Source organism: Lepisosteus oculatus, chromosome 27 (assembly GCF_040954835.1).
Source record: "Lepisosteus oculatus isolate fLepOcu1 chromosome 27, fLepOcu1.hap2, whole genome shotgun sequence".
Taxonomy (NCBI): Eukaryota; Metazoa; Chordata; class Actinopteri; order Semionotiformes; family Lepisosteidae; genus Lepisosteus; species Lepisosteus oculatus.
Window position 1 is genome coordinate 876,255 of NC_090722.1, and position 17,681 is coordinate 893,935.

General features: G+C 37.8%; 1 long non-coding RNA gene across 1 annotated transcript; it reads left to right on the top strand.

The window, feature by feature from the left end:
• Positions 1-1,124: 1,124 nt before the first annotated feature.
• On the top strand, positions 1,125-17,608 carry LOC138225256 (uncharacterized). The gene is made up of 4 exons (XR_011183798.1): positions 1,125-1,242; positions 1,357-1,464; positions 5,267-5,427; positions 17,462-17,608. It is a non-coding gene; the product is annotated as an uncharacterized lncRNA (long non-coding RNA).
• The last annotated feature ends 73 nt before the right edge of the window (positions 17,609-17,681 follow it).

Genomic DNA, 17,681 nt, shown 5'->3' on the forward strand with positions numbered 1-17,681 from the left:
TTTTCAGCAAATATTTAGTTTATCCTTGATGTATGTATGATCATACCTTTTTCACCTATGCTGTTTGAATTTTGGTTATATTAGACTGTAGTTATTGCCAATAAGAACGTTTAAGACCTTTTCTGTGAATTATGTCATGGTTTGAACAAACCTAACTAAAACTGTAGAGAGTCTGTAGTTTTAAATCTGAAATATCATGTCACATAGTAAACAGTTTTCTTTTCTTTAGGCGATAGCTAATGTGGCAGTCACAACTATCAGTCAACTATTGAATGCCAATGATGATGAATTTTCTTCAGTCAATAGTGAAGTTACAGAAAGGTACATTACTGTGTTTTTTTCTTTATATTATGTTCCTGTTTGTGATGCTATATTTTTCATGATTGCAATATTTTGATTTCATAGCAATGCTTTTCAATTGGATGGAATGTTTTTGTTCTAAATGCAAGAAAAGAAAATCTAAAATAAAGTTCAAAGTGTTGTAGATGGAACATTCACCTACCCATTTGTCGATGGTTATGTGCTTTTGTCTGTTTGACATACATGTGGGAAGTAAGAGTAAAATTTGGGCAGTAAGAGTAAAGTTTTAAATCCTGCCTGCTTTGTGCTATTGTTATTGAACCTTAACTGTGTTACTGTAAAACATTTATGTTTGGATTTGTGAGGTTGAAATAGGTGGAGATGTTTGAAAAACCCTCTGTTTAAATGAGACATCACCACACCACAACATTTTACAATGCTGTGATGTTCGTATATTTTTTGTAAATTTCCTTTTAGTTTTTCGTTTTACCAACAGTTGTTCACACAGAAAGCAGATCAAACAATTATCATGTCACATACATGTAAGAAATCCTTGTATTTGTATATTATTTACACAAATATGAATGTCTGAAATATCAAATTTCACAATGTTATTGCATTAAGTAGACAACCCCATTTATCATTAAAAAAACAACCACATCTCTAAAATTGTGCCTACATTTAAAACAATCAGGGGGAAAGCCAAGAACAGATGTTTGGAGCAAAAATTAACTGTATGTGGTGTCACCATAATCCAAAGCTATTTTAGTAGCCTGACATTGTTTGCTTTTTGTTTTACCGTCAGTCTGACAGAAACCCTGGAGAATTTTTCCCGCAAACAAACAAGTAATTCTTCACAGATGGTTCAGCCCAACATAGCAATGCAGTCTGTAAGTTTGACAATGGGAAACGCTAAGGGTATTGAGTTCACTGTATTGGCAGGTATGTCTGACATCGTAGCATTTTGTGACAAAAGATACATGTTTTTACTGCTCCACATTTAATTGCAGTCATACAAATTAATTTTTTTTATTACCATTATTATGTTTCTCACAGGCTTTTCCAACAACTTGGTGGCTAGGAACATTCGACTCAACACCAGTGCATCCAAGCTAACTGTTGACAACACAAGTTTAGTAAAGATATTTATTGATTTCTCTAATGGTAAGTCAAGATAAACAGTATATATTTATCTGCGAAGTAATGAAGCTGTAGGTATGGAAAGTAATGACCTGCTTACAATTGTTTGTTCAAGAGTAATTGTATGTATTATTATTATTATTATTATTATTATTATTATTATTATTATTATTATTATTATTATTATTATTATTAAATAACACCTACTATAGAGGGGTATACTTTGCCACATCTGCACTTCTTCTCTTACAGTAGAACACTTAGTCTCTACAGTTCATATAGATATAAAGAGTTGTGCTATCTCTGATAGTCAGGCTGTTAATTACTTGTAGACTTAAGGCTTGGGTAATTTTACAAGTTTGTGCTGTTCTGAAGTGTGGTTGGTTGACTGACTTAAGAGTGTTTATTAATTAACTGCCCTATGACAGGTGATGGATTATTTTCAGTAGACTTTTGTTATCATGAAGCACCTCCCTTCACACCTTGGCCTGCATCTGTAAAGTGGGACCTACTTAGAGAGGGGAGTCTGCAAGGGCTTAAGGTGTCCCATTTCTAATTCATGTTCCATAGTGGTGTTCACAAGCATCCATAATGAGCCCTATATGCTTCCTTCTCACCAGTCTACATCAGACCAGACATTCCTGAAGACAATTCCTTGCAAAACTGTCACAATTCACAACCTAAACGGAGTGAAGTTGCCACAGAGCAGAAAATATTCATGTGTTGGTAAAATGTAACGTTTTTAGTTTTAAAACTCATAATATTTTATGTAGAAACAAATTTCATCAGGCTACTTCAGATTCATACTGTAGGTGAACTGTGAATCAGCTAAAACATTTTCTGTAGCCTTCTTGTGTCTAATTTCTACAGAGTAACACTAAAACAAAGTAACCAGCGCATCAGACCATGGTAAAGTTAGCCTGAAGTTTTGATATTCGTTTTGGAACATCAACAGCAGCTTAAATAAATAAACGAAAGATTTCAAACTGCTTGAATTTTGTTGAGGGTGATTTGGCATTATTTTCACAACCTAAACTTTCTCGTTAAAACTCCTGTGTATTTTTGAGACACAATGTTTCAGATGTACAGTAAATAACTTTGCAAGCATAACACACATAGCTATGGAAAACCAGGCACTGACACAGGTTATGCAGACATATGCTATTTATTGTGCATCTCTTAGTACTAATAGAAAATGGCAAAAACCCACCAAGGAACCTTAGTGCTATAACACAGTTACCAAAGCATAAGAGCAACAGTGTTGTAAACCCAAATGGGCATTGTGTGCCTGTAAGGTAATGTTGCTTATGTGAGTCCTTTGGCTGCTCCGTTTCCAAAAGGGGAAAAAAAATGGCCCAGCCACAAAGCACACCCAGAACTAACCCATCCGTGTAAATAACAAAACTATATTCAATAGCAAAAATGGACAAGCCATCACATTCCACAGACAACACTACTCTCAACATGGCTAACATTGTTCTACCACTAACTGTGCTGGTGGGGCTCCTTTTCAAACCAGACCATACCAAAAAGGTCTAAAACAATTAACGCATAAATACACAGGGATCAAATCAAAACATAGTTCATAACAGAAAATATATTCCTGTTTACACAATTAATTACATAATTATTAGAGAACACTAGTTGTAACTACAGTATACAATTTAATTAGGTAGCTGCATCAGCATGTGTAAGCTGCAAAGCAACAAGTAAAGGTTTATTCCACGTTGAAAAGAAAAATAAAGAAACACAACATTTCGGCTGTGGAGCCTTCTTTGAGTGTGTTGCACTTGTTCCATTTCAATATACAATTTAACTTAAATTCCTGGAATGGTTGCTTCCATATTTATGGTAATGCACGTGCACTCTGATTCAGGTTCGGCTTGGGTCCTAAACAAGAAAACAGGAAGTGTCTCAATACCAACATTTTTTTGGGGGGGTTGTTTTAAATGCTTTATTTTTAACCATTAACAAAAGCATACAATATTTATAAACATTGAACAAACTAATGTATACATACATAATAAGAATAGCCAATGGTACTACCTACTTTACAGAAACTTTAACCATAACTTTAAATGTCAATGGTTCATTTAGCTTTCTTATTTCTGATGTTTTGAATAGTTTTAACATGAAATCCATTTTTATTTTAAACAGGTTAATATTTGGAAAAGACTTTGTCCATTTCATTTTATCGATATTGTATCTTCCCATAATTAGTAATTGATTTATTATAAATATTAACTTTTGCTGTATATCCAGGCATGTTAAATAAAGTGTCAAAGCCATTAAAAGAAACCTTAACATTCTTAGTAATCTTAGTAAGAAATGTTCTAAGTTGCTCCAATACATTTTGGTTTGAATACATGATAAAACAAATGACATATAGTTTCTTTATTCATATTACAAAATAAACATTGATTATATAAGTCAAGTTTAAATCTGGATAATGTTTATTTAACAAGATAAATTTTATGAATAATGTTATAAGACACTTCTTAGAATTCCAATAATTCTTTGCAGGTGGAAAGTGTTAAACGTGTTTCTTATATAACTATTATTACATTTCATTTTATTACATTTCTTTTCTAAAATGTTAACACTTCCCAATAAGACAATAGGTTCTAATTGATTGGTTGAGTAATACAATTGCATATTCTTTGGGCGTAACGGGAATTTTTAAAGGTATCCAAAAATACTGCATAAGTTAATTTTTCATTCTCATTTAGTAATTGTCTCACTAATACAATACCATTATCTAACCGTCTTTGGAAAAAATGATTTATTTTTATAACGCATATCACTTTTATTCCAAATGCAGTGATGCAGGTCCCGACACCCAGGTACACCAGTAGAGTAAAACACTTCTTAATTGAATTGAACAAATGGCAAAAGCAAAACAACAAACTAAAAATAATACCTACTGTAGCTCCTTGTAGAGCTCCTGGCTAGAACTAAATAGTCCTATTTAGTCGTAAATAGCGGGCAGCTATACAGTGTACCATTTTGTTAAGATTTGTTGTTCATCACAGGAAGAACACCATTTTAAACAATCAAAGGACAAACGGCTTACAAAAATCAGAATCAAGATTCACAGTTCAAATTACGTAGGCTGCAAGAGGGCACACAGTTGTTTCTCGTTACAGTGATTGCTGGCAGACACCATTTTGTGAAGACTTTCCTCTGTCAGTCATCATGGTAAAGGAAATACTATCTGTCAAGTGTAGAATAGTTTGAGGAAAGTACCATTCTCAAGGTCTAAACCCCTTGTGGCATCACTCTATGTTATACTCCCTAACATCTGACGCAAGCTCTATTAACATATAAATAACATTTTTATAATTCACTACAGATTTTCACAATAAACCTCACGGGTGCTACAGTGCCATATTTAAGCCTCCCTTGTTCTTAAGCACAATTTATTTTTCAGTATTTTTAATTTAACACAAATAATGTGAGTATATTATTTTTTGCAAAAAATATTTTTTTTATAATAATATATTTTGCATACATAAAAGTATCCTTTTATGTATTAGTTCAAATAGGTGGCTGCGTCAGCATGCATAGGCTGCAAAGGTACAAGTATAGGTTTATTCCATGCTGAAAAGAGAAGAAAAAAAACACAACATTTCAGCTGCGGACACCTGAAGAAGGCTCCACAGCCAAAACATTGTATTTATTTTCTGCTCTTTTCAGCATGGAATAAAACTACTTGTTCTTTTATGTATTTATTGAATTTTCTGTTTTGCTGGATGTGTTCACGGTTTGTATAGGTTTTTTGTGTTTTTTGTGATTGTCATTAATGAGCTCTATCTCCTCTGTGTAGGTACAAAGATGAACAGACAGGCTGGCTTTGTACTTTACCAAAGTGACAAGTTTTTTAGGTCTAACATTTACAAAAGTACATTTAACACCAGTAGAAGAGTAATTTCGGCAAGTGTTGACAACGGATTAATTAACCATGTAGAACTTCTCTTCAAGCCCAATGTAAGTGTTTCCTATGACATTCGTTCTAACACAAAAGTATAACATATTTTGGCAAGGGGAGAAAGTCTATTTTTTAGTCTTTTTCTGATTTGTTCTTTTGGATATGAATATTAGATTTGCTCACCCAAATTATCATTATGTGCTTATTATTATTATTATCAGTATCTTGCTTTAAATGCACTCTGTTTAACTGTAATATAATTCAGTTTACAGTTCACAGTTCCCCATTCATTGTTACAGTTTATAGATCCTCCAAGCATAATGATGCTTTTTGTAGATGAATTTGCAGATTTAATTTCTCTTTTATGCTTCGGATTAAATTTCTTACTCCTTACCCTTGGTCACACCTTGGACTTAATCATTGTAAATGACTCTTTTGCTTCCAATTTATTTAATTTAGAATTCCCTGGTCTTTATACTCATGCTCAGTAAGTTTTCACAACTGGCAATCAGTTCACCAGTCTAGGTTTACGGACTCTGTTGTTGTGTTTTTCCAATTCTGAAGTCTGGAAAACAAGGTATAAGTGTTTAATAGCTCTCTTTTAACTACTCTTGATATCATAGCTCCTCCAAAAACTTGAACAATCTCCTTTACTCACTCTGCCCCATGGTACACTGACCAGTTACACTCAAGGAGCATTTGATTGAATAGATGCAGAGCCTAGCTAGATCCAGTTACTTCTCACATATCATTGAGACCAACCATAAGAATCCTAGATACCTCCACCATCGCTAAACTTCTAAAGCCAAACTGTTCCACTACATTACCTGCTTTATCCCAACTGCGATAACTTCTTAGAGTTTTTTACTTCCAAGATCCAGCATCATCATTGTTTCCACAACACATTTTTACACTCCACCCTCCCTAGTTTTGGTGGTCCCCTCCTTTCTAGTTTCTCTCAATTTGATGCTGCTTGGGAAATTGGTATTGGAGTAAAATTCACAACCTGTTTATTATATCCCATTCCTACTGCTATTAAAACAGCTGCAGTTATCTCTGTGCCACAAATACAACTATGGCTCAAGACAGAAGAAAATATTTAAACCCTACAGATGCAACCATTCAAAGCGCGCGGTACACACACGTACCGGAGGTAATTGGCTATGGCGTTGTGCATTGTGACGCACGATAACGTGCAGTACGTGATTGGTTGACCGACAGGGGCACTCGTGGTCCGTTGGTCTGTCGTAGAAAGATTTACAGTAAACGTCTTTACTGTGCCTGTTGTAGTATTGAATATTTATATGGAATTTTACCACTGAAGGGAAATCTTAGTAGCTGAGCATAAAAAGAATAGGAGCATACTGTAACGCGTGTGAAGGCCATAAACGAAATTAATTTTGGAACTTAAACATACAGTATATGGCTGGTCTCGGTACTTTAAAGAAAACATACACACCAGTATTCCATTTCTCACTAAACATTTTAAGCATCGAAGTCTTTAACTAACAAGCATACTTTTAGAATTTGATTAAAAGGGAATATAATATGGAATCGCGTATCTAAAGAAATTAATAATGATATAATTATATTCATGTACCGCAACACAAGAATAGTACATGCTGTACATTGTCTGTTGATAATGTTTCTGTAGTGCTTTTTCAGCACTCTGCATGCGACCTTGCTGGTGGTGCTGTGGGTTAGGTTCCTGACTCCCATGTCACATGGTCTGTGATCAAATCCCACTGTGGAACAATGACGTTTTTTTTAACAAACATTTCATTGAAAAAATGAAACGTTTCCCTTGGTCAGAGATTAAATAAAACCTCACTCGCACCAAACAAATTTATATTTCTAAATATCACAACATGATCAAATTTAAGTCATTTTAATAACAATGGATAGTCGCCTAGGCGTTACAATATAAACATTTATATTGATTTAAATCGCGTTTTGATTTAAATCGCAAACGCGGGTTTAAATATATGTGTTTTTTGATTCACAATCAGACAAATGCAACATAAATTGATATCTTTGTCTTCTAAGTATCTTAATAAACTTTCAGCATAGCTTTCTCCCAGTTTAGATTTATTTTTCTTGGGATCTTGGGATCAAACGTGGAAAGATTAGATTGTAATCGTTTTAATTTTTTAAATACATTGTGGAGTTAAAGCAAGTTAAAGCCTTGATTTTATATATCACCTTTAAAAGTGGAATCTCAAAGCAAAGTAAATACCCAACATCGATTGTACCCATCTGTCATGCTAATAAAGCACCTTGAATTGAATTGAATTGAGCGAGAGAGCCAGGACAGACAGGCAAATAAGATACACTCCACAGACATTCACAACAGCGACATATCATAAAACGTTTGCACATATAGTTAAGTTATTACTTGGTTTTCAAAGTGCAATGAAATACAATATTGTTGTTGTTGCTGTTATTGTTGTTTTTATCCTGTAAAGCGTTTTGAGAAGCCACCTTTAAAGGCGATATATAAAAGCGCTGAATCTTATGGAATGTGTTCCGCCGGGGATCTAACCCCAGCGTCTAAGCCCTCTGATTAGAGAAAAAATATGTGCTGGTTTGCTATACTGTACATACTGTACCAGGAAGATGATTTCTTTCTATTCGAAACGTGTATTTTAAAAGTTTAAGAAGTAAAAACCTTACAGCGTACACAGATTTCTAAACTGATTAGGATCGTTATCTTTGTCTTATCCATAATAATGTTCACCGCTCTGTCCAGCAAATTAATAATAAACTTTATTTTATATAGCGTTTTAAACGAATAAGTAATTAGATTGCTCATAAACCTAATCACTTTTTCTACATAAACACAGCGTGATTGCTCTCTGAAAATGCTTTTTCTTTATATTTAGGCTCAGATTTCAACTATAGATCGTATTATTATAAACTTTCTTGGAAAAATGTCTTTTATGTAAACCATGTTTGCTATTAATTCATTTAGGGCTAGAATATGTTAATTGTCTTCCAATCGAGTCGAGTTGACATTAGAAGCTTGCCACGCCCGGACTGTTACACCAACGCATTAGCATGTTAAAGTGATTTCATTGAGGAGCCTAGCTTTCTTAACTAGTAAGTACTGTACCTATGAAACCGGTTTAATTCGTCACAGCCAGCACTCCCGCAGAGAGGGGGGTTGTACTCGTTAATGTCTTAGCCGGAACACATCATTATAACTCATTTTGTATTTCTATAAAATAATCGTTTGCCCAGCTTAACACTATTGCTGTTGTTTTTATCCTGTTAAGCGCTTTGAGGAGCACAGCTTTCTCACCACTTAGATAACTTTTTGATACCATCCTTACACAAAGCAGAAACTTCTTGTATTTTCCGATGACATACAAGTGGAAAGATTACAGATTTTAATTGTCTTTTTTCTGAACCAGGGAAAATCTGATCACGTTTCTCTATAACAATAATAAAAAACTTTATTTTACATATCACCTTTAAAAGTGGCATCTCAAAGCAATACAGTAAATGTAAACCACAGATTACAAAGTAAATACCCAGACAAACGCAAACGCGTTTTTAATAAAATGCTTTTATTCATTCAGCAGAGAAAAGCTAAAACCTGGGCGTAACAGCTGTTCCTTTTTCTGATCACTCGCTCTCTGGATAAACGTCTCACCTCTCCTGTTTGTTGTAACAGAAACAATAAGGTTCTGGATCCCGAGATGAAGTAAAACAGATGAGTTTATTGCATGCATGGAACAATAAAGCCGAAGTCTTGTTTCCTGCAAGAAACAACAAAACCAAAGTATTGTTCGATGTGCCGGTACAAACTTTTAGGTTATATAGTCCTTGCTTGCTGCTTCAGATGTCATTCGGTGTTATGGTAAGGGGAGGGGGTCATGATATTTGGCCAGTTAAAAGACCCTGGCCAAATGGTCAGTTTAAGATTACGCCCCCAGGGGGTTCCTAGCTCGCATCTGGAATCCTTATCAGTTAACCCCCTTTCCTGCCATAAACCCCTGTTGCTTAGAAGTCTAATTTTCAGGCAGAACTGACTTAAGTTATTAACCCTTTTTACATCTTGTCTCTTACTTCATTCCCCCCTTATAAAATATAGCATACGTCAGGACTGCCTATTTTTACACATACAATGTCAGGGCAGATCTTTCCTTTTTAGATGTACAGGCATGCATTACCATGACATTGTGCGTTCCATGGTTACAACAAGATGTTATTGATGTTTTTGTACAAGTGATAGTTACAATTATACATATAAAACAGCCCTAATCCTACAAATACATAAAGTCCTACCCCAGGACCCAAACGCAGACCTCAGCCATGTGGAGATCTATCGTCAGGATCTTGGAGTAGCAATATTGACCCAACTCCGATTATAATTTTTTGGCTGATAGATATGCCAACACCCGGAATGTATTGATACCATATCCCCAGTAATGCTCCTCAGGCCTAACAAGCACACTGTTGGTCTTAGGAAGCATCAGACACGGAAACGGTAACAACATCCTTCTTTCTGTTCACTCAGTCTCTGGTGCCGTGGGTCGGTGAAAGTGCGATCCAGCGATCTCATCCTGTCACTCAGATGGCACAATCAGTAGTTAGTGGCACTTGATATGGTCCCTCCCAGCAGGATTGCAACGTCTGGCAGGGTATCTCTTCTTCACCTACACCCACTCGCCAGGTATCCGGTCGTGTCTCCCCTCTGCTGGAGGTCCCCAAGCGTCCGGCACCTGTTCACGAGCCCTGTGCACCGCTTCAGTTAACAAACCTGCAATACTTTAATAGAGAGTTAGTTAATTCATCAGTGCGTTAGCCAAACTTGGCCTCCAGGGAGATTCTTTGGCTGCCCAAGATGATCTGAAATGAGCTCAGTCTCACAGTTCCGTTTGCTCCAGCCCGCAAACCGCACAGGACTGCAGGTAGAGCATCTACCCATGGTGTTCCTTCAGTTGATATTTCCTTAGTTGGTCTTTCAGACTGTGGGTGATGGGGTCAATGTGACTTCCAACTTACCCCTAGTGAGGCAATTACAGCCTGGCACACCTTCCCAGTGTAGTATGCCCCTAGATCAGTATCCAAGGGGCAGGGCAGTCCGTACCACGGGATCATCTTTGTCATACACTTGGGTATGTGCCAGCCCACATCCCATCATCATACAACCCCACATTCTTTACACATTTGTTCTAACCACTATTAAACATCTATTAAAGGCCTCAACCTGAATTCTCCCTTTTCCCCAATAGAGGTTTCACAGGGGTCTCAAGACTCCCGCTCTCCCAGTGCCGCTCGTCTGGCATCTGCATCTGCATGGTTGTTACCTTGAGTTACTGGAATTCTTTATTTATTGTGTTATTTACACCTTACTCAAGCTGCTTCTGTCAGCAGCTGTAAAACTACAAATCAGTTCAGAGACAAGCCCAGTATTCTTAACTGGAGTCCCTGCCGTTGTGGGAGAATCCTATTTCTCCATAGCCATCCAGAATTGTGGCCTACATACAACAAATACATACATTATATACATATACAGTAACCCTTTAACATCTTTCTTTTTACAATCTCCCATCAGTGCTCTTAACTGGCTTGCTGCGCTAAGGCAGTGGAGGGGCATTTTTCCGATTGTTAGCACCTTGAATTCTGTTGTAACAGCTCAGCCTGTTCTCTGTTCTCCCTCATGCATCAGAGAGGACCCATCAGTAAACAGTATTACATTTTCTTAAATTTTCACAGTCCCCCACCTTTTGGCTACAGCATCTAATGGTATAATAGTGCCTACCTCCATGCTCCTGCATCAGCACAGCTGCCCAGAACCCTTTTTCCACACTTGTATACAAAGGAATGGTTGATCCATCTGAGGAAACCCCAGTCTCAGCACCTGTAAGAGAGCTTGTTTCAAATTATTACAGGCGACTTTTGCTGCTGGAACCAAGGCAATCTTGTCCTTGTACTGCACTCCCCCCTTAAGCAGATCTGTTAAGAGTTGTGCTCACCCCGTAAAAACATTGCACCCAGGCCCTGTTAAAATTTCACAATGCTAGACACAAAAGGGCCTTATCATAACTGCTTCTATTAGACACTCTAAAATGAAGCAACTCAGACTTGTGGGTTTCTTCATCAGGGGAAGCACTCAGAATACCATCAACATACTGAGTGATCACAGTCAGTTGAAGCCACGTGATACCCTGTTCTGGATAGTCATTCTTTGTAATGCATAATATTCCAACCCAATAGATCTGGGATAAAGCCACCCATTAAAATCTGGTACTCGGCAAGTAAAATTTGCTGCCCCAATACTCTTGTGGCTTCCTGCCGTCTCCCCATATACATTACTCTATAGCACACTGTTGAACAGAGGAGTGAAACAAGCGTGACAGTAGTGCTCCAGTATCCCCTAACAGAGAAACCAACACTCCATTAACAGTAAATTTTTATCCACTGGAATGGGACAGACTTAGGGAGGCTACAAGGGATTTACAGGATCTAATCGTTAGGTAAACAGATCTTCTCACAAGAATTTTATTCTCCCCAGTCTCGATTCTAAACCTACAGCGTTTCAGCATGTCTGGTTTCGAGACATTTGAATAAATCCAAATTGTTTCCACTATTGCAACTAATTGTATAAAAATACAAAAACTGTTTATCTAACTACTTTTACGTCCACCTGTACTGTACTTATACGTTTCAGACGTATAATTTCGGGTGCGGTACTTTAGCCAATCGGTCAATATCTTCCGGTTTTGGATTTGATCGTATGGGGGAATCAGGGAAGGTAGGTGCGAGTGCGGACCCCCCTCAACGGGGTGCGAGACACTTAGAGTGACACTGTCATCAACAGGGTCAGCCCCCCGCTACATCAAGTCCTTTCCCACTTCGGGTGAGAGTACAGTACAGATCCGCGGGGGCCCTCCCTTTAAGAAGGGAGTCCCTGTTCTGTCTTTATTACACTCGTACCAGGTGTCATCCCACTCGGACCCCCCGTCTCAGTATGGTCACTGTGGGAATTGATCCCAATTATTTTCATTTCCTGCCTGTCTGTTCCCCTATGGGAGAGCAAGATATAATTTAGTTGACGGTTGTAACACATTAACTAGTGCAGTGCGACCAGGAACTAATTCTTCCTTTAGTTTCTGATTCTCCTGCACTGCCTCTTTTCGCTTTTGTTCATACTCTTTCGTAGAGAGTAAAGTATCTTTTCTTTCAGGTTTTTGTTTTTCCCGTAAACACACTTTTAAGAAGTCACATTCCAATTTCTTTCTTTTCTTTTCTCTCATGTATCTGCCACCACTGGTGCCGGCCGTGCACCAGGGTGGGAGCTACATGCTTGCGCTTTTGCCAATCAATACTCATATGCTTTCTTTACAGGCATCTTCGCCCCAAACTCCCTCTGACAAACTCAACTTTTCGCATATTTTTCTCCTTTTTTTCCGTCAACTTACACTTTTCCGATCTATAAACGGGCCCTTCCACCACTTTCTCAAACAATGAGTTAGCACACATGTTCGGTCTCTTTAAGTTTACTTTTGTCGCGTGTGAGGTAACAGCTAATCGGTAGGGGGATGCTTTCACTTGAAAAACCTGTGCATTCCTGCACTCATTCAGCTAAGGGCGTCTGTTACCTCCAGATCTAAATGCCTCTCAGAGCCTTTAGAGAGGACTTACACAGCACTGTTCACAGGTAAGGAACGAGACCTCGAAAACCCCCTTTCTTGATCAGTAATTCACCATCCCCAGAACGCCAGCATCGCTGCTTTTGCCCCGGGGTGGACTTACACACTGAGCTCAATCAGGGCGATTCTCAGGTCTCAACGTCCTTTAAATCCTGCTACTTAATGCTATGCTCTTTTATTATGAGGTGTGTTTATGTTAGTGTCGTGCGTGTGTATATGTATTCACAAACAAGGAAAACACCAAAAACATACATATATATATATCTTCTACTTCTGTTTCCTTTAAAACAAAAAACCACGCCACGCCAATCTGTGCACGATCAAGGCGTAGCTAATCTCAGGACCCCGGGCGCAATTAAGGCCCACACCAATCCTGGAATATATGTGCATTTAATGCACCACTCAGCTCCAGAACCCCGGGCGCAATTAAGGCCCACACCGATCCTGAGCCTCAGAACTCCGGGCGCAATTAAGGCCCACACCAGTCCTGAACTTCGCGTTAAAGGTCCAAAACCCGTTCAAAAACTCCACGCGCAATTAAGGCATACACCAGCTTCGAATGCCTGTACACAATACCGCGGACCGCCTGCCAAACCAAATTCTGGGCTTACAGCAAACCACCCATTACATACACCGGTGTCTTCCCCGGGCCAGAGGAATTCAGGAACTCACGTTTACTCCGTCATCTCGGGCGATTCTCGCAGGGAGTAGAGACTTCCCAATCGGTCAGAGAGAGTCGGGACTTTTTTTTTAAAAAAAGAGGAGTCCTTACCTCTTAGTAATGTGAGCGCTGACCGTCTCTCCTGCCGATGGGAAGTTTTGAGCCTTCTGGAGCATCCGCCGACTACGCCAAATTTGTTGTAACAGAAAGAATAAGGTTTTGGATCCCGAGATGAAGTAAAACAGATGAGTTTATTGCATGCATGGAACAATAAAGCCGAAGTCTTGTTTCCCGCAAGAAACAACAAAACCGAAGTATTGTTCGATGTGCCGGTACAAACTTTTAGGTTATATAGTCCTTGCTTGCTGCTTCAGACGTCATTCGGTGTTATGGTAAGGGGGGGTCATGGTATTTGGCCAGTTAAAAGACCCTAGCCAAATGGTCAGTTTAAGATTACGCCCCCAGGGGGTTCCTAGCTCGCATCTGGAATCCTTATCAGTTAACCCCCTTTCCTGCCATAAACCCCTGTTGCTTAGAAGTCTAATTTTCAGGCAGAACTGACTTAAGTTAACCCTTTTTACATCTTGTCTCTTACTTCATGTTCTTTGTTTTCCTAATTTGCTGATTATGCCTTCTGCGATCTGCTCTTGCCCTCACACCTAAAGAAGACTATATTAAATTTCTTGGCGCGGTCCATTGTGCAATTAACCCTTGTATGTGCTGTCCTTAAGGTGATATCAGATAAAGGTGATATGTAAAATAATGTTTTTATTATTGTTATAGAGAAACATGATCAGATTTTCCCCGGTTCAGAAAAAAATATCTAAAGTATACTAGTTTGTCACTAGTATACTTTTAATACAGTCTTTGCTGTGCTCTAGAGGATCCTTGTGATATTTCGAGCTCTGGTTGAATGATAAGTGTCGCAGTTAAAATACATTTCGTAGTTGGCAATTATGAAACGCTCTGTTAAAAGCAAAGGAGTTTTTATGTCCGTTGCAGTTTTTTTTAAACTGAACTTGTTTGAATTGACTGAGCTCCGTTCTGTACCACACAATGTCTGTTTTTTTTTTTTAGTGCTGTCCTTTGACAAAACAAGGCTCACCAGATAATATGAATTGAAACCTGTTTTTCTGGCTTTTAAAGTCGTGCGATGTGTAAGCGGGAACACATCATTATATCTTACATATGAAAAATATATAATATAGCTCCCAAACAAATGCAAACGTGTTTTTAATAAGATGCTTTTATTCGTTTATAATCCGACGATTTCAGGAAGACTACTGGAGGTCTGTTTTTTTTTCTGGGAAACCATAACTCTGGTCTTGTCCAGATTGACTGTCAGCGCTCAGGTCTGACAGTGCTGCTCCAGCAGTTCTGCCGCAGCCTCTGTTTTGTGGGCGACAGCAGGACCAGGTCGTCTGCAAAGAGCAGGAACTCGATTTCTGTAATTAATGCAGATCAGTAAATCAAGGGACAAAACAGTTATTGCGCCCGGCTCCTCAATGGGCTTTGACATGCTACTGCGTTGGTTTAACGGTCCGGGTGTGGCAATGGTTTTTATTATTGTTTTTATTATTATTATTTTATTAATGTTTTAAAGTACTGTATACTAGTTTGTCACTCTTCTCATCCCCTCTTTGCTAAATGGCTTTTGAATAGATTCACATGAAGAGAGAGGTGAAACAGCCCTACCCAGCCCTGTCGCAGTACACAAATATAATTATATCTTATTAATTTCTTTAGATACGCGATTCTTTTAATACAGACTTAGCTGTGCTCTAGAGGATCCTTGTGATATTTCGAGCTCTGGTTGAATGATAAGTGTCGCAGTTTAAATAATTTTTGTAGTTAGAAGTTATGGAACGCTCTGTTAAAAGCAAGGGAGTTTTTATGTCCGTTGCAGTTTTTTTGCAACATGAATATAATTATATCGTTATTAATTTCTTTAGATACGCAATTCCATATTATATTCCCTTTTAATCAAATTCTAAAAGTATGCTTGTTGACTCCGGTATCACGTTAGTTAAAGACTTCGATGCTTAAAATGTTTAGGGAGAAATGGAATACTGGTGTGTATGTTTTCTTTAAAGTACCGAGACCAGCCATATACTGTATGTTTAAGTTCCAAAATTAATATCGTTTATGGCCTTCACACACGTTACAGTATGCTCCTATTCTTTTTATGCTCAGGCACTAAGATTTCCTTTCAGTGGTAAAATTCCATAAAAATATTCAATACTTAAACGGGCACAGTTAAGACATTAAATATACATATACATATTGTATACAGTACAGTTTGCATACAGTAATATGTTTATGTTCCTAAATCAATCTCTTTTATGAGCATGTGAAAGGCACGGTGAATCGATTCTCAAAAATTACTGTACTTTGCATGATTGGAAACAAATGCGTGATTGCGAAATGCTGTGGTGTTACTTTTACAAAGACGGTCAATGAAAAAAAGAATGTGGACCAGGGCAATACTTTGAGTTTACACTTACAGCTTGTCCAAGGTCATTCATTATTAATACTATTAGTAATATCTTCGTTAAAGACTTTGATGGCGACAGCTCAAACATGAGAGGTTGAGCTTTATTAGCTCCACCTTGCGGAAATTCCGGATACTATTATTTTGCTTGCGGTATTATAGAAGAATTGACAGTAACTAGCAGTATTTACTGGTAACTCGCGGTAGACTGCGTACAGCGCAGAGGAAAAAAATGCGGTATCGCCCGCGCATTTTGAATGGCTGCATCTGTATATCTTTTCTTGCTTAACTTTTGGAACATTACTGTTGCAACTCAATTAAACCTATCAAATTGCAAATAACCTAATAAAAAAACCCTCCAATCCGACTTCAGACAATTGCACTTAACAGAACAAAAACTGCCCTGGTTAAAGTCATTAATAATCTTCTGTCTTCTGAATCTGGTTTTCTCTCTATGCTTACTCTCCTACACTTCCCTGCTGACTTTCTTGTCTTGGGACTGTGTTTGTAGTTTCTGATATTGCTCTTAAATAGTTTCACGCTTACTTTACTGATTACCGAAAGTTTGTCGTTCTTGGGGGTTTCAGTTTGAGTTAATTAAGGCTTGTGCTCCTCAGGGAACGCTACTGGGTCCCCTACTATTCTGCATTTACATGTTCCTTACGAGGGAAGCTACTGTATTATCACATGGTCTGAATTATTATTTCTATACTGAAGACACTCAAATCTACATCCATACTAAACTTGAAATATGTGCCTTTTCCAGTATTGATTACTGCAATGCCATGCACAGTGGGGTATCTAAATCCACATTGAACAAATTACATTGGTCCTCAGTACCTATCTAACTTATTATCTTTCTCTCCACTTCACAGCCTTCGTTTATCTGACTCTGGTTTAATGTTTGTCCTCCAATCTCACCTTCATATTATGAGTGACAGGTCCTTCTCTTGCTATGATCCAAAGCTCTGGAATTCTATCTCCATGGATATCAGAGAGTCACCTTCCCCGCCCACTTTCAAATGCAGATATATAGGGGATGCTTATAAGATCATTTTGGGGTTCTTTCTCTCTGTTTATTTAACACAATTACAGTAATCAAAACTACAGTATTGATTTTAATTTACACAATATTATTGTGTATTATGTGTAAGTAATGCAATAATTTACCATTTTCCAAGAGAATAATATTTACTGAGTCTTTTTCATTCAAGCTGACAGCAATCTCTTTGAATTCTGTTGGTGAAGGAGATAAAATTGTGCTTTGTCTGCTTGTTTAGATTGTCCCCAATGCCACCATGTATGATTATTCCTGTGTATTCTGGAATTACACAGAAAGGGATTGGAGCACAAAAGGGTGCTCCAAGGCAGGTGATCAGTTTGGGAATTTGAGATGCATTTGCAATCATACCACCAACTTTGCTGTGCTCATGGTAAGATCTTTTTTTGCACTGTTTCAGCTTTTATGTTGTAAAAGGTTTTTAAACAGATTAAGCTATA